Genomic DNA, 23,572 nt, shown 5'->3' with positions numbered 1-23,572 from the left:
GAATTTCTTGCTGTAAATTAGAGTCAAGGTGGATTGTTCACTTTAAAATGGTTAATTTTATATGACTTTTACCTCAATAAAAATAAATGAATAAAAATATATCATGGATTTTCTAGTTCCAGCCATGACTTAGTAGCTGGTATCAGCCTTAACTTCCCTATAAATAACTATAAAAGTGAACAAAAGATATAAAGCAACTGATGTCAGGCATCAGGCAAGTGCTAATCTGCTACCCTGAGAGAAGGGTAGCATGCAAGGCAAACCGCATATTCATCCCAGTTTTCTTCCTAGGAAGTTGGTTTCCAAGCTTCAGGGAGGTAAGTGAAGCCCCGGAATAGAGCAATGATTGCACTGGTTAGAAAAGCAGGGGCCTGGTGGAGGAAACAGACCAGAGTTCAGGGCTGCTAAGGCAGCTGGAATTATAGGGTATGGAGCAGAGGGAACTGTAGGAAAGGACCCCAGAAATCTGTGAATGGGTTCCCTTCAGGGACCTAGACAACTCCTAAGCTGCCTATGCCCAGGGCAATAGTTCACAAGGTATAGTGGAGAAGAGCTGCTGAGAATTAAACAGAGACTTCAGAGATTCCATAATACTGGAGAGATCTTGGTGTTCTGACCTAGCCAAAGTGGAGAAACACAGAGCGTTCCATGGAGACCCAGGAAGACTGTGTCTTGAGAATAAGGACCTGCCATGCTCTATGAGTAAGCACTGTGCCCCAGGAATAACAGATCCACCTTAACAAAGACTCAAACCAAGGCTCAACCAGGGCAAGGTGACCCGTCAGAAATTTAACTGCCTGCCAAAATAAAATTCAACACTCTGCAGAAAAAGATTTTTAAAAATCCACACTCTCTATGCTACATCAATCATAATATCAAGAATGTAATGGAAAATTACTACCCATTTTTCTCTTCCTATGAATATTCTTGACCTTTGTTCTGAGATGTGATTAAGTTACTTAGACACAGTTTTATTCTTTCAGCTTTGATTTTAAGGTTTGTCAGTTGGGACGGGAGCAGCATTTAGTCCAGGGCTAATTTTGCCCTACTTTTCTGAGGACACCAACTGAATACTCTATCTGAAGTACGTGAATAGTGCTGCTATGAACATGTGTGTACATGTATTTGTGTGAGTTCCTCTTTGCAATTCTTTTGGGTATATACCAAGGAGTGGAATTGCTGGGGCATATGGTAATTCTATGCTTAACTTTTTGAGGAACTGCCAAAATTTTTCCCATCAGTGGCTGAACCATTTTACATTCCCATTAGCAATATACAAGGGTTCCAATTTCTCCACATCCTTGCCAACACTTGTTATATTCCATTAAAAAAAATTATAGTCATCCTAGTGGATGTGGGGTATCTCATTGTGATTTCGATTTGCGTTTCTCTAATGACCAGTGACATTGAGCATCTTTTCATGTGCTTGCTGGCCATTTGTATATCTTCGTTGAGGAAATGTCTATTCAAGTCCTTTGCTCATTTTTAAATTATGATGTATTTTAAATGAAAATAATCAATATGTATACTATGATCCCAATTTGGTAAAATAACAAACATTGTGCGCGTGTGTGTGTGTGTACACAAATACATGCAAAGAGCATAGTGGTTAGATGCACAAACTTTAGAATAACACTACCTGGTTTGTTTTCTAGTTCTGCTACTTGCCACTTGTACAACTACAACCAAGGGCAAGTGACCTACTCTCTCTGTGTCTCAGTTTCCTTGTCTTTGACGTGAGGATCATAACCTCTTGGTGTGGCTGTCAGGATGAAATGAGAATACATCTAAAGGGCTTAGAACAGTGCTCGGGAATATTGTAAGTACTTATTAAATATCTGTTGCTTATTTAATAATAATAACAGCAGTGATATACAGATATATATGCTGGTATATGCACAGAAAAAAGTCTGTAAGGAAAGACCATCGTTAACAGGGATTTGCACTGGAGAAAAGGATTTTTTTTAATTCACATAGTTTTTGTGTTCTTTTAATTTGTTAAAACAAGCATGTATAAAAAATAAAGATTTTTTTAAAAAGCTTAATGATGTAAAAATAAGGGAACTTTCTGCTTTAAAATTTAGCTTTAACCTTAACCCTCAATCTAGGGCTCTATACGATTGCCGAATGGCCTTCTTTTTCTTTGTTTTTTTTTTTTTTTGGAGGAAGATCAGCCCTGAGCTAACATCCGTGCTAATCCTCCTCTTTTTGCTGAGGAAGACTGGCTCTGAGCTAACATCTATTGCCAATCCTCCTCCTTCTTTTTTTTTCCCCAAAGCCCCGGTAGATAGTTGTACATCATAGTTGCACATCCTTCTAGTTGCTGTATGTGGGACGTGGCCTCAGCATGGCCGGAGAAGCGGTGTGTTGGTGCGCGCCCGGGATTCCCAACCCGGACTGCCAGTAGCGGAGCGCGCGCACTTAACCGCTAAGCCACGGGGCCAGCCGAGGCCTTATTTTTCTAAAGGCTTTACAGTGGCTGCAGTTTGAGGTAGCTTTCCAAGGAAGGGCTGTGTGGTGGCCCCTGTCCGCTTCTCCAGAGGATTCCCTCTCCACTCCTCATCTCTGTTTCCCAGCTACTCAGAACTTCCTCTAGCCCCTGGCACACCTTGCTCTCTCATGCTGAAGAGACTTACACTCTTTGTTCCCTCTGCCAGGAATACCACCTCGGACTTCACCCCTACGCCCTTATTTTCCTCCTTGAACATAACTTGCTCCAGAAAGCCTTCCTTTATTCCTCTTCCCAGCTGGTTTGGTTGTCCCTCCCTTCTTTGTGCTTTTCTAGTGCTCTGCGTGACCCCAAGTTTACCTCTTGTCACACCATGTTGGGAATTTCCTGTCTATCGCCTCTGATAGTGAACTTGTAGAACAGGAGCCATGTTTATTTCCATGATGGCTTTGTGGTTCTATCCCCAAAGCGTAGCAATCTCCAGAAACACGTGAAGTGCCCATGGTATCTGTTGAATTAAAGATTGAAGGAGGGAGAGAAGTGGTTCCCCAGTCAGAAACTCAAGCTTCAGTCCTCAACTGTGTGTCCTGGCTTATTTGGTATATAATGCCACGCCTCATAAACATAGAGCTTTAAGGATCTAAAGAAAATCCTCTAGAGGAAATTTCTCCAAATGGAAAGCTAAGTAGACCGTAGACCCTTGCCCCGTCACACAATAGAGCTGCCTACAGATTCCAAAAGAACTGATGACTATCACCCATCCAATTCTCTTGGATATTATTGAAGGATCATTTCCTTCTTTGAAATAAAGCAAGATGGGTGTTTTTTCAAGCCTATGAATCTCAAAACAACCACCCCCTCAAGTTCCAGTGGTGGTGCAGCTGTTCTTTCAACAAATGAAAATAATTAGAAAAATACTTTTACCTCCCTGAGAAATAAATAACTCGAAGTTTCCAAAATGTCCAAAAGAAAAAATTAAGATGTACTGAGTGTCCAGTATGTGTTCCTGGCATGGGGACACCATAAGGTTGAGAGGCTAACATTGAGTTAGGCCTGCAGGCATCCTTCCGAACAGTGTTGCACAAACGAGGCACCATGTGAATATGTCACCAGAAAAACTGAGCTCCCATGACATTACTCAGGAAGGTGCTGGGCCAGGAGAGGACATCCCTCCATGAGCCAATGTCCAGATCAGACTATTGTTGCTAAACTTGAAAAATTCATTGTAGGTTATTGTTATTACTGTTGGTGTGAGTTATTATAATTATGGTTATCTTTGGCTTGCGTGCTTGATGGTATGAGTGTTTGGGTTGTTGTTGCGGCGACAGTGGGGTTGAGTGTCTTTTACTTGTTATTTTTTAATTCTTCTCCTGGGATTTATGGGATTCTGGTGATAATAAACAATGGCTCTTGTTATTCTGTGTGAACAGTAATAGAGTTACAGACGCAGAGGTGATTAGGACATAGGAGAGTCTCCTGTAGGTGAGGTACCAATCATAGCCAACCTGAGAGAGATGTTCAACTTGCCTGTCCCATGGCAAGGCCACTCACTCCTTGATCTCGGCTGCCCCAGGGCTCAGAGGAGATGAGCAGAACCTCTTGCTGGAGCACCCTTGCATCTTGTGAGCACGCTTGTCGCCTAACAGATTTCAGGGGCTGGGAGGCTGGCATTGTTGCCTGGTGTCCCATCATGCCCCAGCTCCCAGCTGAGGTTGAAGCTGATCTCTCTTGAGATTTCTGGAGCAGCCAACGCTGCAGATTTCACCTTCACAGAGGGTTCTGTAACCAGGGGTGGAGGTAGCTGTAGTCTGAGTTACATTTCTGCTTCTTAATATCCAAGACTGACATGGGAGTCTCACAGTGCCAATAATATTAATATTAATCACCACCACCATCATCATAGCTAACAGTTGAGTGTTTGCTATGTGCCAGGCACTCTGCGAAACACTTGAGATGGAATATTTTATTTTATCTTCCCAGAATCCTATGGCATTTACCCGCATTTTACAAATAAGAAACCTTGTTTGTAAATAAGGCTGAGCAACTTGCTCAAGGTCACCTAACTCATAAGTGGAGGAGGTAAGATACAAACCAGGCAGCAGTGTGCTGGTGGTGGTGGACTTACCCTAAAGTGACCTCAAATGAGTCATGTCCTTGCATAATCCTGTCCCCTTGAGTGCAGGCAGAACCTGTGACTTGCATCTAATCCATAGAAAATGCAAAGGTGCTAGATGTCACTCCCATGATTATGCTACCTTATAAAAGACTCTGTCTTAGCCAACTGGAGCAAGAGAGATTCCCCTGCTGGCCTTACAGTTATGAACTGCCTATGGAGAGGGCCACATGGCAGGGAATAGTGGGTGGCCTCTAGGACATGAAGGCCACCTCCAGCTGACAGCCAGTAGGAAGCTGGGGCCCTCACTTATACAGCCACGAGGAAATGAATTCTGCCAATAACCTGCATGACTTGGGAAGCAAATTATTTCCTATTTGAGCCTCCAGATGAGAACATGGCTTGGTGGTGACACCTTGATTACAGCCTCGTGAGACCCTGAGCAGAGGACCAAGCCAAGCCATCTATGCCTGGACTCCTGGCCCATAGGCACTGTGAGAGAACAGTGTGTTGTTTTAAGCCACTAAGTGTACGGTGATTTGTTACACGGCATAGAAAACTCATACACAGCCCATGCCCCTCACCTCCACCCCATCCCCCGTTCCAGCAGGCCCCTGTGCTCTGGTGTATGGATCCTCCTGCACAGTTCCTCTTTCCCTTTCCAGGGAGTTCCAGTCTAATTTCTTGGAAAAGGGCCAGAGCAAGGGAATCCTGGGCTCCTTTCTGACGGGAGGCAGAGAAGCAAGGGGACAGGCACAATCAACTCTTTATCGTCAGGAAGCGTGTGGAGCCCTCCTGCCTCGTGACATTTCTAGGCAAGCGGAGACTTTAGGTTAGGATTACGGCACAACGTCGGAGGATTGGTCCTCGCAGAAATGTGCTCTAATGATATTATACGGTGGGGAGGGGAGTATTTTGAGATTTGAACCGATAGTTATGTAATGATGGTGTTTAACTGAGTTTGTCCTAGGCTTCTGGGGCACATTTCACCTTGACTTTCAGTGCTGGAATTTAAAGTATGGCCCACAGGCCACACGTAGTTGGAGGGGCGCCGCGTCTGTGAGAGACTTTCAGTTTCTCTACCTCCCTGAGTGTGACACTAAAAAGTCAACACTGCAGGACAGGGCTGCCTACATAATTCTTCAGAAAATAAAAGGCAGCCCTATGTGAGGGGACAAATAAGGCTGGAAGGTTCCTCTTCCTTGTTGATCACGTGTGAGCCCAGTCAGGCCTGTGCAGAGCTGCATTAACAAGGGCTGTTGTGTGAGGCCATTTAAAAGGCATTTCCAGTCTCCTACCGATCTCCCAGGACATGGGACTCCTTCACTGGTTGCCACAGGAGGCTGAGGGCCAATGCAAGGGCTTGCCAGTGCAGGCCTGCCTCCAGGCTGATCTGGCACCATCCTGCTGGGCCATGGGGTCACCTTTACTCATCATACTTTCCAAAGAAGGGGAAGGAACACTCATGGCCTGCATGTGGAGGTGCAGGCTTGTGGCTGGTGTCTGGGGAGTTGGCCTGCCTGGTCTTGGGGTGGCCCTTGGGTTCCTCAGCAAGCTGCCTCAAGAAGTGAGAACAGTTACTGATTCATCTCTTTGTAGGAGCCACACAACATTTGGGTTCTGCTTCTAGGTGGAACTTAACGGGATTAAACACCTGTCTGTTCAAAAATGTCTCTTGCAGAGATGACAATTGAGCAAGGCTGTCCCCTTGCCATGCCCATCTATCCGCATTGAGCCAGGTTTTTCTGGGGAGTGGAGAATCAGTTGTAGGTAGACTCTGGGCTTTGGGAGAAACAGAAGAGGAGTTTCTGAGGGCTGAGTGGGGGGTGGGGGTGGGATCAGCATTATATATCCTAGGGTGAGGAGCAACACCCCCACAGGCCTTAGAGAGAGCCTGACCCTCAGGGGTCAGAGGATTCTTGGGCTGCTGTCTACATATGATGGCCCAGAGACGAGGCCAGAGGTGAATGCTGGGTCCTTAGGTCCTCCTGGGAAGATGGATCAGAACTAACAGCATTTTTGACAAGTGAAATAGAGACAGGCATCAACCTCACCCAAAAATTAATAAGCACACTTAAGAAGACACAAGAGAAGCACCAAAGATATGTGCAGAGGTGCCAAAATCCGGAGTGTATCACTCACACCCCTCCTGTGAAAAATATGTGAGAAAGACTGACAAAACAACCAATGAACCCACTGGGGACCTCGAGAAGTAGGAAGATGAAGTGACTCCCAAATCTTGCCAGCTTGAACGACAAAGGTGTGATCTCGCTCATGTGACAGGTCCCTCTGAGTGCCACAGTCTTGGTCCACATTCTCGTCACAGGGGAACCGTTCAGTGTCAAAGTCCATATGTGTGCTATTATTGCTTCTAATTTTTGTTGATTATTTTTTTTGTGTTGTTGTTTCTCCTTTTTCTGTTCCCTGACTTTGACTGGTTGAGTTCAGTTTTTATTCACTCTGTTTCACGCCTGCTCAGCGAAGGAGCTCTATTGCCCTTTCCTAAATGAAATTAAATATGGGGACCCTCCCTTTCCTTCCATTCCTAAAAGAACACACATTTCTCTACTGTTATTTGAAAGTGACATGCCAACTAAGGATGATAGAACAAAAACACAGGAAGTGTGGGTCCCCAGTGGCCGGGGAGCTTCCACGTTAACCCAAGACTGCCTATTTGGGGGCTTATTTTACAAGAGGAACAGTTTCCACAACTGCCTCTGGTGTTTGGGACTTTCTGTTACATGCAGCAATGAGAGATGATATTGCTCAAACATTTCCTGTCTGTTCCTGGGGGAGGATTACATCTTCCCACTTTATGGAGGACAGGCTTGGCCATGTGACTGGCTTTGGCCAATGAAAACTTAGCCAAAGTGACCTGTGCCACTTCCAAGAGAAGGTGTGAGAGCCACTGTGTCATTCCACCATATTCTCTTTTCCTTTGCCGTGAGCCCAGCAATGCACTGGATAGGACACGCTCCGACAGCCCAGGTCCCAAAGTGAAGGGCACATGGAGCAGAGCTGTAGCCACTCCACAATGGGCCAGTTGTTGGATCAAGAACAAAATCTTGTAAGCCCCTGAAGTTTTGGAGTCACTTGTTAACACACAACCCAGTCTATTCAGATTGACACAATTGTTGTACATAATCCTAGTTTCTGGTGTTTGTGCCTAAAATCGATTTTACTTAATGCATCATGCCATCTAATATTTAACCACCACCCTGGACTTATAATTAACCCCATTTTCCGAGAAAGTGATGGGGACATAGAGAGATTAGGTCATTTTCCCAGAACCACACAGCCAGTAAGGGGAGCAGAGCCAGATTTCAAACGTGGGACTAAATCCCTTGCTCATTTTACTGCAAGAAGCTGCCACACGCACTGGTAGCAGCCTCCCTGGCGTCACAGCCTGCATGAGGGACTGTGGCTCCTGCGTGGGGTTTTCTCATTCAAGTCCATTTTTAGCCGGAGTGGCACATGGTACTAGGTTTCTGACTTACTCTTAGAGTCTGACTACTTATCACAAAATAAGGATCCTCCAGCCCTCAAACTTCCCACGCTTTAAAAAAAAAGACGAAAAACTTAACAGTCAATGCCCAACTCCCGCTGCCAAACTGGGTGTAAAAATTAATGTTCAGTTTAAGCACTCCATACTCTCTGAATTAGAGGCCTGAATAACCCGTTTCCTGAATTTAGGGGGAGTTTATCCTCAGTCTCACCTTTGTACGGGAATTCTAGGCTTCTTGCTAGATTCAGATCTCAGGGATGTGTAGTCAACAGAACAGGGTCCCCATTATCTGGGAGGCTGGGACTCGCTGACTCTCTCTGCTTCACTCTTCTGAGTTTGGCAGAATGGCCGCCTCCTCCAGGAAACTCAGGCGGTCCCCAGCCATCCCCCTGGGAGGGAGCAAAACTTTTTCAAGGGATCCTTTCAGGAGGGGAAAAAAATCACCCAAAAACCTCACACTGGCATAAACCTAACCCTTCAGGGCCCCCTCATAGATTTTTACCCAGGACTTCAAGGGGGAAAAGAGAGGAGGTAGGAAACAAATACAGAGGAGAGAAGAAGGGAACTCCTTGAACTTGATTCTGGACATGAACAGGAACATTGTGTAAGTATCAGTTGATAGTAGGGGGTGGGGGGAAGCAAGGAAAATCATCGAAAGTTCCACAGACTAGACTGTTGGTTTTATCTTGACCTTTTCCCTACCTGAGTTTTTACGTAAGTGGATTTCTGGATCTCCAGGCTATAATTTGGGGAATATTTAATGATGAAAAAATGTTGGTTTGGACCAAAGCACAGTCAAAACTCCACATCTCAATAGCTGATTTATTGCCTCCTGCTCCTCTTGGAAGTTCATGTCAAAAGAGGGATTGTGTAGTTTTCTGATTAAGGCTCTTTCTAGCCTGCATGCCCCTTCTGAGCTGTACAAGGTAGGGACCACCAGCGCCCAACCTAGGCAAATGCCTGGCATAGGGAAATAGGGAGAAAAACCTGGTGTGCTGGGAGGGTAAAATAACAGTGTGCCAAGAGTGACTGCTGAAGCACCCAGAGGTGATGAATCTACTCGAGTGTTTGGGCTGCTATCCACATGGTGGAGGAGGGAGAGCTGCTGTCTTGCCCATGGGAGAGGTGGATGCCATAGACTGGGTGGGGCATCATATCTTGGTTTGGACTTGGATCAAGATTTCTGAGATGGCTTGAAAAGTCAGATGCTAAGAGCTGTCCAGAGTCGTAACACTCAGATGGATCACAGAGCCCTAGAAGCATGAGCCTATTTTCCCTGAACAGCATCTTACCCTGAACTCAAGGATAAATCCTTTCATGTTCAGCCTTTGACCCTAATCAGGAAGCCATGAACAGATTTAACAGAATGTTGGTCACCGGCACTAAGAAGTTAATCCAGGTTGGAAGCATGGATTTCTTTAGAGCTCATGGGCTTCATAAAGGAGTAAGAAACCCCAATATAACCTGCAAGACTTTTAGTAGGACTCATTACCACATGTTATCCTGAAACAGAGGGGATGATGTATCCAGCTCCCTGGTATTGAAGGCACTTTCTTTCAAAGTGAGAATGGGTTGGGAAGAGGCTCAAGTCACCTCTGTAATTGATGGGGTATCAGTTAGCTATCGCTGTGTGACAAACCACCCCCAAATTTAATGACTTATAACAACAACCATTAATTATACCTCACAAATCTATGGAAAAACTGTGGTTCTTCTGCTCTGGGAGGGACGAGGCTGATGGTGGCTTGGTTTGCTTGTACCTTCCTTATTAGCTGGTTGGTTGGCTGGAGACTGGCTGGTCTAGGATGGCTTCAGTCATATGTTGGGTAATTGGCTGGCTTTTGGCTGCAGCAGTGAGGGTGACTGAGTCGTGAATCTCTCATCATCCAGCAGGATAGCCCGGGCTTGTTCTCTTGGTGGTAGCAGGGTTCCCAGAGAACGAGCAGAAGTGTGAAAGGCCTTGAAATCCAGGATCAGAACTCACTCGGTGTCACTTTTACTATGTTCTATCAGCAAAGCAAGTCATGAGGTCATCCTGGATTCAAGACCTGGGGAAGTCAGCTCCATCTCTTGATGAGAGGAGCTGCAAGGTCACATTATCAATGGTGTAGGTACAGGCAGATGTGGAGAATTAAGGCCATATTTGCAATCAGCCTGCATGAATGGATTGGCTGTATTGTGAGATGGCTGACCCAGGCCATCGGTGTGATGTATGATCTGGAACCCAAGCCATCTCTGTGTGAAGCGAGTAGACCCACAGAGGAATCAGACCACAGCGCTGACATCAATGGGTCTGTGTCCCTAAGCAAGCAATTGTAGGGCTAAAGGGTTTCCCACATTCAAAATACTGCCTAGGATTTCTTCTCTCAGTACCTTTGTGAGTGCTTCCTGCCTTTTATAGAAAGGGAAACCATAAATTCAGGGCTTTTTTTTTCCCACAGATATTTTTTTTTTTTTTGAAACAGGGTTTGAACTAACTAAGCCTTCTTTTTGGAAACACCTGATCACAGCATGCCTGCTCTGTAGTTTCATGGGTTCCTACTGACTTCCTAAGACACTGCACACACGGAAGAGGTAGGAGGAGTAACCTAAGCTTTGTGGCTTAAGGGCTATAAATCAAGCTTCATAAATCTAGGGCACAAACGTGACCTACTAAGGACAATAGTGAACCATGGAGCCCCATCCACAGTTATTGAGATCAGGGCTCTCCAGCCCTCAACTTGGATATGTGAGTTGGTCTTGAACCATGACCTTGAAGATCTCTAGAGCCACCTGCCCAGGCTGGTGATGGCTCCATTGCTGAGAAGAAAGGAGCAGCATTGGTGAGGTGACCAGATTCTCTGATCAGCCCACCCCCCCCGTGGTGCTCCTATGGGAAAATGAAAAGTTGCTTCTCACCAAAAGGTCAATGTGGCAGACATTGCTGGTTACCTGCCCAAAAGCTGTTCCTCATTGCCCACCACCCCACCCCACCCCCATCCACTCTGTTTTCTTCCACACAAATGGAACTTTAATTTGGTTCTAGCACAGGTAGCAATGTGTTTGTCAAGGTGGGACCCTCTCCAGCCCCAGAGAATGAACAATGATTGGTCCAAGCTAACCACAGTCCTCCCATTCTCCTGTGCTAATGATTGGTTTAAGGATGGACATGTGACTCAGTTCTGGCCAATAGTACTCAAGTACTGCTGAGGGCTTCTGGGATAGATTCCCACCCCGCCCCCCAAAACAAAGAAAGATGCACTAAGAAAAGCCTTGTCTCCTTCCTTCCTGCTTTTAGACTTCATTGTTAGATGAGGAAGTGATGTCAGAAGGCATGGCAATTAACTTCTAACTTCCCTCACAAAGGGAAGGCCAAGAGAATCTCTTGAAGCGACACAAGCCCTGACGTCATCAAGCTGGAGAGCCAACTTGGAACCAGGGATAGGATTCGGCCAGATGTACTGATACAGCAGCGGTAGTTGCTTATAGCTGGGGTTTGTTCTGACTGGTCGGCCATTGTTTCTGATCTGTCAGTGCCTGTGCCATATTGATTGCTAGCTATTTTGAATACCACCCTGCCCCTCACTTGGAACCAATGCCTTTGATCTATTGTTAGGTAATGAAAGTAACCCTCTACTGTTTAAGCCACATTAACTGAATACTCAGTTACTTGCAGGCAAAAGCATCCTAACTGATGCAGTTAGGGATCATGGGAACTCGGTCATGTCTGAACTGTGCATGTGGATCTGTCACTTGCAGGGCTTCAGGGTCTGGCAGCCCTGTCAGCATCTGTCCTATTCCTTCTCCACACCTCACCCCCAATTATTAGGTAACAATAATGTCTTTCTCTGTTTATTGGCTCCCTGAGATACTGAAAAAAAAGGGGGTGGGGGGTGGGGTGAAGGCAAACTCTCTGATATCTGTGGCCTGGAAAAGGAAGCTATCACAGCTCTATCAGCGTGCTGTATCTGCTCTTCATGGAAGGGTGGAGATAGAAATTTATCCTCTTCGGCAGAAAGTAGGAGATTTATCTAACTTCTACCTGATCTGTCCATTTGTTCTTCGCTATACCATTTGATTAGCCACGTTGATAATGTCCCTTTTAGGAATGAGGCTTGGGTATCCATCAGTCAACCAGACGCCCAATCAATCTTGTCGATGCATGCCTTCACTAACAAGAGGTAATTTCAGGGAGAGGGTCTAGGGACTCACTAGCTGCATTGTATTGTAATTTTCTTCCCCTGTGTCCATCTTCCCTGCTGGACTGTAAGCAACTTAATGGCAAGAACTACATATTTAATTTCTGAATCACCAAGTTTGGCACAGCATCTGGCCCATACAGGGTGCTTGATAGATGATTTGTTGAAAGAAAGAAAGAATTAATTACATACAAAATTTTTTTAAATGCATGTCCTACCAAGAGTAGATGACTTTTGTGGCCACAGAATAACTTCTTTTCTATCTGACTGCCTGAAAAATTGTAATTAGGGATATTGGAATATCTTATTCCATTTTTAAAACCAACACATTCAAAAATACACTTCAAGGGGGAATCAGCCCGTCTTTCCATGTGCTTTCTGTGGCAAAGTTTGTGCCTAGAAAGTCTTTTTTTTATGGGAAAGATGATGCTTCTTAAAGTACCTCTCCTACTAAATGTGAAGAAGAGAAGTGGAAATATCATTCTCCGGGTTAAAAAGAAGATTTTTCATCAATTCGCTAAGTAGTGTGTTTGAACTAACTTTAAAAGCTGACTTAAAGAAACTAGATAAAATATATTTATATCTCTGCTAACCATCTCTCAACATGCCAGCTCATCGCAAGCCTCTCTGAGATCCATGAGAGACAGCATGTAAGCTGTTCTTTAGATGGCCATCTGAAAACTCATCAAATAGCAAGGTATGAAAAACAAAATCACCTCCAAAACTTTCGAATTGCATTGATCTGTGGCATAAAGCCCTCGGCACAGGAAAAGAAATGATGGATTTGAGACTCACAGGAGGATTTGTTGAAAGTGCTTCGTGTTTTTGTTTTTGTTTTAATTTATGTATGGAATTGCCCGGGAGTCGTAAATAGACTTTATTTGCTATGTTTTGAGGAAGATAAAATTATCAGGACTGTCTTTGTATTTCAAAGCCCGGGAAAACAAAAACAGCTTTGAAGCCTCTCCTCCTGGATTTTTTTGGTCCTAATCTTCTAAGAGATGGTCTTGATAATGTTTATTTTCTTCTTTCTAAAACAGTTGAAAGTACTTCTTTTCTCAGCTAAAATAGCAATCCGATTTTTAATTAGGTCAGGTAAAGTACCCACTGAGCGCCAGAGATTATTCCAATGATTGCAAAAGGGCAAGCAGGAATTTCTGAACGGCATCGCCACCCTTCTCCCCAATATCCCTCCACCTCCTCTCCCTAGTCCTGTGTGGCTCCCCAGGAACACGCCCTCGTCATTGTCAGGTGGGTTTCTCATTTGGATTCATACACACCATCTGGACAAGTTCTTCTGCTGCATTTCCTCAATAACCAAAAAGAAGCCATTTCCATCTGCTTGGAGGTAATGTGTAGAGTTTTTGTTTTGACTGGTGGACATGGAGGGGGACACACAGCCCACACTATGCAGCCAGCCAAGACTGAGGGGCGGGGCAGAAATGTCAGTTTCTCACAAAATCCCACCCTGTGACTCTCCCCCATAGCCTGGAGCAGGGGTTGGCAAACCTTTTCTGTAAAGGACTGGAGAGAAAATATATTAGGCTTTGGGGGGCATTTGGTCTCTGTTACGTCTACTACTCAACTCTGCACAAAAGCATCCATAGACAACACGGAACCGAATAGGCATGACTGTGTTCAATAAAACTTTATTTTCTTTTTTTTAAAAATTTTTTTTCCCCCAAAGCCCCAGTAGATAGTTGTATGTCATAGTTGCACATCCTTCTAGTTGCTGTATGTGGGATGCAGCCTCAGCATGGCCAGAGAGGCGGTATGTCAGTGCGCGCCCAGGATGGAACCCGGGCCACCAGCAGCCGAGTGCGCGCACTTAACCACTAAGCCACGGGGCCGGCCCAAAACTTTATTTTCAAAAACAGGCTATGAGTCTTGGACCCCTGGTTTGGAGCATCTCTTAATGCTTTACTTAATGGGGGCCCAGATATAGTTTTTTGAGTGATGGTTTCTGCCTGCTCCCTTGAGGAGGTAGTGAGCCCAGCAGTGGCTCTGACCCCTTTAGGTAAGTCCATTGCACCACCTGACCTGTGCCCAGGCCACACCTGTGCGTGATGGAGAGCTGGTGAGCATTATCACATGTAGACCCTCAAATTAATGAGCTTGCCAGCTGCCCCTGGTGAGGCCCTGCTAATGTCCCACTTCTATCATGGAGATCATCTTCTCCCTGGTCCCCAAACTCCATTCTATGGTCTCTTCTCCCCACTCTCAACTAGGGCTAGCTTTCTGAAACACGGTCTAATCACAGAGCTCTTGGGTGAACAATGGTTGATGAAGAAAGTCCAATCATGTCTAATCATGGCATTCAAGGCTCTTCATAAGCTGATATCCATTTAGCATAGTATGTATGGTGCCTGGGGCCCATGAACATGTTTTAATTTTAATTTCTTTTAAAGAAAAATGAGTATAATAATAATAATAATGAATATATCATAATGAATTCAGCCTGAATTATATTCATCTTTATACCCATGCAGTCATAAATATAACTTTAAAAAATGTGTTTAAATGAGGGAGTTCATGAAGGCAAAAGTACCTTGGGCCTTTTCTAAGGACTGCCGTGTAAAATACAGAATCCCCAGCTAAATTTGAATTTCAAATAAACAATGAATAATTTTTGAGTATAAGAATATCCCAAATATTGCATGGGGCATACTTATTCTAAAAGGTTATTTGTCTTTTATCTGAAATTCACATTAACTTGGCATCCTGTTTATCTGAAATTCAAATTTTTATTTGCTAAATCTGGCAACGCTACAGGAAAGTCATAATGTGGCCCTGGCTGGCACCAACTACAGCTGCAGTTTTCTCTCCCATGCTCCTGAAGCTAAATGTCTTAGGTCAGGTTCCCAGGAAGCAGATCTTAAGATGAAGATTCCTGTGCAAGTAATTTATTTAAAGAAGTGCTCCCAGGGGAGACCAGTAGGAGAGGGAGAGAACAGGAGGGCAGGACAGGAGAGGGGGCCCAGCACGGGTCCAGTGCAGACCTCTCCAAGGCCCTGCAGAGGGTGCTCCAGTCTGACCCCACAGGGGAGTGTAAGTGTCACGCTTTGGTAATATCCCGAAGGGTATCTGGACAGAGCACTGACATTGTCATCTACACTAGGCCAGAAACAGAGGTTAGCCCAAGTTCAAGGCTTGGGAAGAAAAATCGCCCTGACCCTGTTAGCTTACTTTCATTTGGTTTACTCTTTAACCTATACGTAAGCAGAGCAAAGGAGAATGATGAGATCAAGATACATGACGGCATGATGGACGCAGCTCCCTCACGCCCACCTGTCTCTCAGGAGGTGGCCTCTACCTCATAGAGGTGGCTCATACCTCACAGAGGTGGCCTTTACCTCACAGAGGCCAGCCTAAAGTTGGCAATCTCCATAGCCTACATGAAGGGAAAGATTTGGTAGTTCAGAGGAGCAGGCTTGCTATCTTTAAGATCATTTCTTTTTTTTTGGCGAAGAGAAGTCGTACCTCACAGAGGTGGCCTGGACCTAACAGAGGCATCATGTCAGAACTCAAGGATCTACCTTAATACTACAAAACTATTTTCTTTCTTTGCTGTTCTTCTTAGCTCCACCTTTCTCTATCTTAACCCTTGCCGCACCATCTAGCATATTCTACATTCAGTTCTCTGGCCTGACCAAGGACTAGCATTGTCACCAGCACACCCCACGCCCCACTCACCAAGCTTCCCGTTGCTCTCCTAACGTGTCGTTCTCTTCTCACCACTGTTATTTTCCTTCTGCCATTTGCTCTGCCTGCAAACCCCTTCCCATCCTTTTCCTACTGGCAAATTCCTGTCATCTCTCATGGCCCAGAAAATGCCTTCTCCTCTGTGTTCTCTCCTACCTCCATCCCCGAGGAACACATTCCTCGCACAGTCCCTCAGACACACCTCCATATGTCCCTGATCACTCATGTTATAATTATTCACACACACATCTGCTACCTGGCTACCCGTGGCCTCCCCTCTGGTAGGGATGGGTTTCATTTATCTGGTTATTCCCAGCCCTAGTCCATGGTAGCCCCTCAAATTTTTGCTGTATGAATGAATGAATGAATGAAGGCATAAAGGAATTCAGTCGATGGCTACTGTACCGCAATCAGCCAGTGCTGCATTCCTGTAGGTCAAGTGTGCACGTGTTTATAGCACCACAAAGCAAAGGCACCAGACACAAGGGGGAAAATGAGAAACAGAGTTGTGTATTGGATGCCGTTGAGCCGCACCCTGGTGAAGCTGGGTCTATCAGGAGATGTCGTCTCCAGCCTCCAGTCCATGTGTCTGGCCCCCAGACTGAGGTCTTTCCCAGCCCCCACTGGAGTGTCCCATCTGATGATTTGATGTCTATCTCCATTTCCAGGAGAGGAAGCCCGGCCCTGGTCCACCTCTATTTACTGATTGGGGCCTAGCCTTTGGCAACTCCTCGCCAACCCCCCTCTTCTGGGGGCTTCTTGTGTCTGCCTGCATCCCCAGCTCTAAGACACCCGGCCTGATGGGCGATGGATAGCCTGTGGTGAAGAGCACCATGGAATCCTACCCCCAGACTGGACCTTTTGGACTTGGACACGAGCCTTACTCAGATCTACGTTCAGCCGCCCCTCCTGACACCCACAGTGTCTGCTGCCTGTCCTTCCCCTCAGCCCACTGGGCAGTTCACTCCCATAGCCAGAAGTGAAGCGGAGGAGGAAGAGCCTAGATGCCGGAGTGGACAGATCTAGGCTTGGACTTGGCCCTGACCGGGGGATAATCTTGGGGAAGTTGCTTCATCTCATTTCCATGCCATCAACAGGAATAACACTACCTCATAGGAAAGACAGAACTAAGTGACGTCACTTACCAGATGCACAAAACAATATCAGTTCCTTTCCCTTCTGTTCTGGGCCCCTCCCTGTTCCTAGATTTCTCCCCTCCCTGGAAGTCCAGGGTTCAAAGTGCCTGCTGGTCTGAGAAATACCCAGGAAACAGAGGCGCTCTCCTGGAGTCCCACTCTGCAGCCAGGCTCTCCTGAGGCCCACTGTCCTGCACACAGGGCAAGGCTGGGCGATGTAAGCAGAAGGACCCGGCAGCACACACGAGGGGCACATGGGCACGTGGAACATGAGGAGCTGAAGAGGGCACAGCCCGCACAGCACATTTTGATCAAACTGAAAAGACCCACATTATTAGGGAGAGCCATAATGGAATATTCCTCCTGACATGAATGGTCAAAAGGGAACGAAGTGATAAAGGAACAATGATGTGAAGGAAAGCTGAAATCTCATTTTCACGGTCAGCCTCCATTACTCAGGCCGAGTGGAGGTTGCACTTGTACCAGTGAGCACCCAGCGCACACGGTGGCTCCTCTCTCGCCTTCTCAGAGAGACGGGTGAGATTCGCCTTCTGATCAGTAAGTCCGCGGCGGGTCCTTCAGGAAGAGAGGTGCTCAGGGGAGGTGAAATGTCCATTATGTTGTTACAATTTCTCACCCTTTCCACTTGCTTCAATTTCTGGCTCCTCCACCTCTGCCTTTCACCACAGTCAAGTAAATAGAATGACTCGGAGACATTCTGCGACAGCTGCCCTCAATCTCCAGTTTAATTCAGATGTTTCCTTCTGTGCAAAAAAAAAAAAAAAAAAATCCCCCAGGTGGATCCTGCAAGACAAATTATTTAGTTACTTTTTTGTTTATTCTCCCAACATCTGGTGTAGGGGGTTGGGGGGTGGTGTTTAAGATGAGCTACTCAGTGTCCATGGTTCAGGAGGGGACACAGGGATGTAAATAAATGATCCCAGGATGACATGCTAAGTGCTGCCACAAAGGGCTGCATGAGGTGCTATGGGAACACGGAGAAATGAGTGACTGACGGTCACAGAAGAATGCACGCTTGAACTGAGTCTTAAAGGATGAACCAGAGTTGACCCAGATTGACAGATGAGTCAGAAAACATTCTAAATGGAAAGACCAATGTGCACAAAGGTTCGGATGCACGGATTGGCCTGACTTGTTGGAGAACTTGGTTTGGCTAGAATGCAGGGTATTTGGGGAAACAGCAAGAGCTGAGCTAAATAGGTAGGCTGAAGCCTAATTAATTCATTCACCAAATATTTACTGGGCACCTACTATGCACCAGAGACCATGCTATGTGCTGGGGATGCAAGGACGTGTGAGACCGCTGCGGTCCCTGCCCTCTCAGGGCACACCCGCCATGAAGGATACACAGGGAAAGAAGCAATCGAGGCCACATCATGAGTGCCTTCTGATGCTGTGTGAGAGAATGTGATCTTTCCGCAGTAGGAGATAAGGAACCATTGAAAGATTTTAAACAAAGGAGTGTCAGCCTCATTTTGACATTGTAGAAAGTTAATGGAAGATGGAGTGGAGATGGGTAACACTGGGGTCAAGGAACCAGGTAGGAGGCTACTGTGATAATTCAGGTGGAGTATGACAAAGCACTGAATTAAGCAAGAGAGGTTCTTCAGGACATGATCTGGCTAGACAACCACACCCTGACTCCAGAGCAAAGACTCTTGTTTTTTAAATTATAGTAAAATACACATAACATAAAATTAGCCATTTTAACCATTTTAAAGCGTACAATTCAGTAGCATTTAGTACATTCACAGAGTGGTACAACTATCACCACTATCTAGTTCCAGAACATTTTCATTAGCTCAAAAGGAAACCCCATAAGAAGCTGTCACTTCCCATTCACCCCACCCTACCATCCCCTGGTAACCATTAATCTGCTTTCTGTCTCTATGGATTTGCCTATTCTGGATATTTCATATAAATAGAATCAAATAATATATGGCCTTTTGTGTCTGGTTTCTTTTACTTAGTGTAATGTTTCTAAGATTCATCCATGTTGTAGCATGTATCAGTACTTCATCCCTTTTTATGGCTGAATAATATTCCATCATACGGATGTACCACATTTTGTTTATCTATTCATCTCTCTCTTTTTTTGTGTGTGAGGAAGATCGGCCCTGAGCTAACATCTGCCAATCCTCCTCTTTTTTTGCTGAGGAAGACTGGCCCTGGGCCAACATCCATGCCCATCTTCCTCCACTCCATATGGGACGCCGCCACAGCATGGCTTGACAAGTGGTGGATCGGTGCGCGCCCGGGATCCGAACTGGCAAACCCCAGGCTGCCGCAGTGGAGCGCACGCACTTAACCACTTGCGCCACCGGGCCTGCCCCTATCTATTCATCTCTTGATGGACAGTTAGGTAGTTTCTACCTTTCCGCTATTCTGAATAATGCTGCTATGAACAGTCACGTACAAGTTTTTGTTTTTTTTAACTCCTGTTTTCAGTTCTTTGGGGTATATACCAAGGAGTGGAATTGCTGAGACCTCTCTTTTTAACTTAAATTTTTTAGCTCCCAGGAAAACCTACTTTTTTTTTTGGAAACTTACATCTAAGGATTATGAATGACAGTGGTGGTATTCCTTTCAGTTTGTGATCTTAGTGGGATCAGTTTAAATCCAAAATTTTTGCCTAGGGCCTGCTTCACTCTCGTCAGCAAGAAGTGATCTCCAGGCAGGGCCTGGATTTTCTGAAGTGGTTACAGAGGCAAATTGGCTTGGACTTCTTGACCTGGAGACATATGGTCAAATTTCTTGACTAAAACAGAGTCCATATTGTCAGTCCTGATTTCCTGTCCAGATTATTCAAGGAAGTCCTGAGGGGACCAATGTTGATAATTAGAGACTCTCAGCTTCTGACCTCAGCACCTGCTTCAGGATACAGGATGATTATCATTCTATGGCCATGTAGAGCACAAATGCAACACTGTTTCCTCCATTAGCCATGGTATGGTTTTCTATAATGGCCAAATCAAATTTAGAAATACCTCAGTCCTCTTGGTTTTATATGAGTTTAGGGAATGATAAATGCTGCCTGAATTTTTCTATCTGTACTGATGTGGCCTAGTGGAAAGAACACCCTCTTTGGACCTGACAGAGAACTGAGTTCGAATCATACTACTTCCTAGCTATATGACCTTGAGCAAGATATTTAAACTCTCTGAGACTAACTTCTTTCATTTGTGAAAGAAAAGTAGTAACGCCATCTGTATAAGGGTGTCTTGGCTTTGGCTGAGGCCCCCAAATGCTGAGGAAAAAACAATAGGTGGCAAATGTCCTCCTCATTCCAAAAATGAGGTGCTAGAACACATATGCGGGACTTACAAGGAGGCATCCTAGAACTGGTTTTGTGACTCCTATCCCCTACCTACCTCAAAGGTATAACAGAAGATAAAGTCGTGAAGGCCAGAAGTTGAAATCGTATTTCTTTGGATAGAGTTGTCAGTAGGTATAACTCCTACCTACTGACAACTCTATCCAAAGGAGCTAGAGAATGTGTCCCTCTCACTGTGTTTGGTGAAAAGGTTCCAAAGAAACTGTAATTCCTGAAGTTGAGAATAAGGCAAGAATGTATGCTCTTACAACTCCTAGCCAACATTTTACTGGAGGTGCTAGCTAGTGCAATAAGGCAAGAAAAAGAAATAAAAGGCATATGGATTGTAAAAGCAGAAATAAAACTATCTCTACTCAAAAATGACATAATTGTCTACATAGAAAATCTCAAAGAATCTGCAAGAAAAGCTACTAGAACTAATAAGTGAGTTTGGTAAGATTGTAAGATATAAAGTCAAAAAACAAAAATCAATTGTATTTCTCTATGCTAGCAATTAACAATTGGAAATTTAAGAATTTTTTAAAAGTACCATTTATAGGGCCAGCTCTGGTGGCCTAGTGGTTAAGCTCGGTGTGCTCCACTTCAGAGGCCTGGGTTCAGTTCCTGGGTGCAGAACTACACCACTCATCAGTGGCAGCAGCTGTAGCAGCAGCTCACATACAAAAAGAGGAAGATTGGCAATAGATGTTAGCTCAGGGCAAATCTTCCTCAGGAAAAAAAAAAAGTACCATTTACAGTAGCATCCAAAAACATGAAATATTTAGGTATGCATCTAATAAAATATGTACAAGATCTGTATGCTGAAAACTATAAAACACTCATGAAATAAAAAAGAAGACCTAAATAAATGGATGGATCATGGATTAGAAGATTCAGTATTATTAAGATGGCAATTCTTTCTAAACTGACCTATTGACTCGATGCAATCCCAATCAAAATCTAGCAGGGTTTTTGGGTAGAAATTGACAAGTTAAATCTAAAATTTATATAGAAAGGCAACGGATCTAGAACAGCGAGAAGAATTTTGAAAAAGAAGAACAAAATTGGAGGACTCACTATCTAATTTCAAGGCTTACTATAAAGCTAATGTAACCAAGACAGTGTGGTTTTGTCAAAAGGCTATACACAGATCAATGAAACCAAATAGAATCTAGAAATAGACCTATTGGTTATTATACATATAAATATATATGGTCAATTGATTTCCAACAAAGGTACAGGCAAGTCAATGGAGAAAGGATAGTTTTACAGTAAATATACTGAAACAATTAGATGTTTATATGCAAAAGTGAACTTTGACCTGTACCTTGTACCATATATAAAAATTAACTCCAAATGGGTAATAGACTTAAATGTAAAGCCCAATACTATAAAACTTCTTGAGGAAAATGTGGTAGAAAATCATCGCGATCTTGGGTTAGGCAGAGATTTAGTAGTTACAAAACTAAAAGCATGATCCAGGGGTCGGCCCAGTGGTGCAAGCGGTTAAGTGCACGCGCTGTGCCGCGGTGGCTCAGGGTTCGCGAGTTTGGATCCTGGGCGCACTCTGATGCACTGCTTGGCAAGCCATGCTGTGGAGGTGTCCCATATAAAGTGGAGGAAGATGGGCACGGATGTTAGCCCAAGGCCAGTCTTCCTCAGCAAAAAAAAAAAGAGGAGGATTGGCAGATGTTAGCTCAGGGCTGATCTCCTCACAAAATAAATAAATAAATAAAATAAAAGCATGATCCATAAAAGAAAAAATTGATGTATTAGACTTCATCAAAATTGAAAACTTCCGCTTCTTTGAAAGACACTGTTAAGAGAATGAAAAGACAAGCCACAGACTTGGAAAAGATATTGCAAAATACATATCTGATCCAGAATATAGAAAGAACTCTCAAAACTCCATAACAAAGCAAACAATCCACTTAAAAAATAGGCAAAGATTTGAATTGATGCTTCATCAAAGATGATATATGGATGGCAAATAAGCACATGAAAAGATTCTCAACATCATTAGTTATTAAGAAAACGCAAATTAAAACTATTAGATACAACTACAGACCTATTAAAACGGCTAATATTTTTTAAAAATTGACAATATCAAGTGCTGACAAAGATGGGGCAGCTGGAACTTTCACACAGTGACAGTGGGAACGCAAAATGGCACAGCTGCTGTGAAAAACAGTTTGACAGTTTCTTATAATGCAACCCAGCAACCCCACAATCCCTACACAGAACAAGGAAACACCCAGCTGAGCGGGGTCGTAAGAAGTTAGTCTAAGAGACCTACAACCCAGGTCAATGGATTCCATTGTCGGGTCCAGGAGCGGAACCTGGAGGACCCCATGGAAACCCATGAGAGACTTGTCAGCTCTAGGCATCTGCTCTAGCAGCACCGTTGTCAGATCAAACTTTTCCTGCCCATGACCTTTCATCCCTCCTCCTTATCCTGGAGGAGCCAAAGGGAACGTAGTGAGGACGGTGGAGGTAATGAGAGGGCCTCTCAAGGGAAAATCATCAGGCAAATCTCCTGTGGATTTCTGGAAGCTCCATCCAGGGAATCAGTTTCTACCATTCAGTGAGAGGGAAATAAAATATAATGAAAGTCATTATTTTTTCTTTTAGATAAACATGAATTATTCACCAAAGACCTAAATTCTGTTTTATTACAGCTTCAAATTTACCAAGGAGAAAAACATTTTTTTTTTCCTTTTTGTTTCCATCTCTCTGGAGGGGAAGTATGACCTAAGCTTGCTCAGTGGTACAAACACTGAGTGTAATGGTCACCTTTAATTGTGGACAAGGCTGAACTGACCACGGGCCAGTGTGATTATTTACATACTTCCTGCATCTGTCATGAATAATAATACTCTTATGCCTCTGTTGCCTGAAAGTGGCAAATCATCCTCGCCAACGGAGAAAAATAAACAACTTTTTGTGATGATCTTAATGTCAGCTGTTACATTCCTTTAAAAGGATGTTAGCGGTCTAATCAACTTACATGCTGATTCTGAAATCTGACCTTAACATGAAAGGTGAGGGGGTAAAGTTCTTTCTGAACCTGGTTGGGGAGGGAGTGAAGACGAGACGGCAATGGGGCCAAGGAGTTAAACCCAAGGAAGATTTGAGCCCATGGCTTAATTGAGCTC

This window comes from Diceros bicornis, chromosome 18, assembly GCF_020826845.1.
Source record: "Diceros bicornis minor isolate mBicDic1 chromosome 18, mDicBic1.mat.cur, whole genome shotgun sequence".
In the NCBI taxonomy this organism is placed as follows: domain Eukaryota; kingdom Metazoa; phylum Chordata; class Mammalia; order Perissodactyla; family Rhinocerotidae; genus Diceros; species Diceros bicornis.
The sequence above is the reverse complement of the archived record's forward strand: the minus strand, read 5'-3'. Positions refer to the sequence as shown.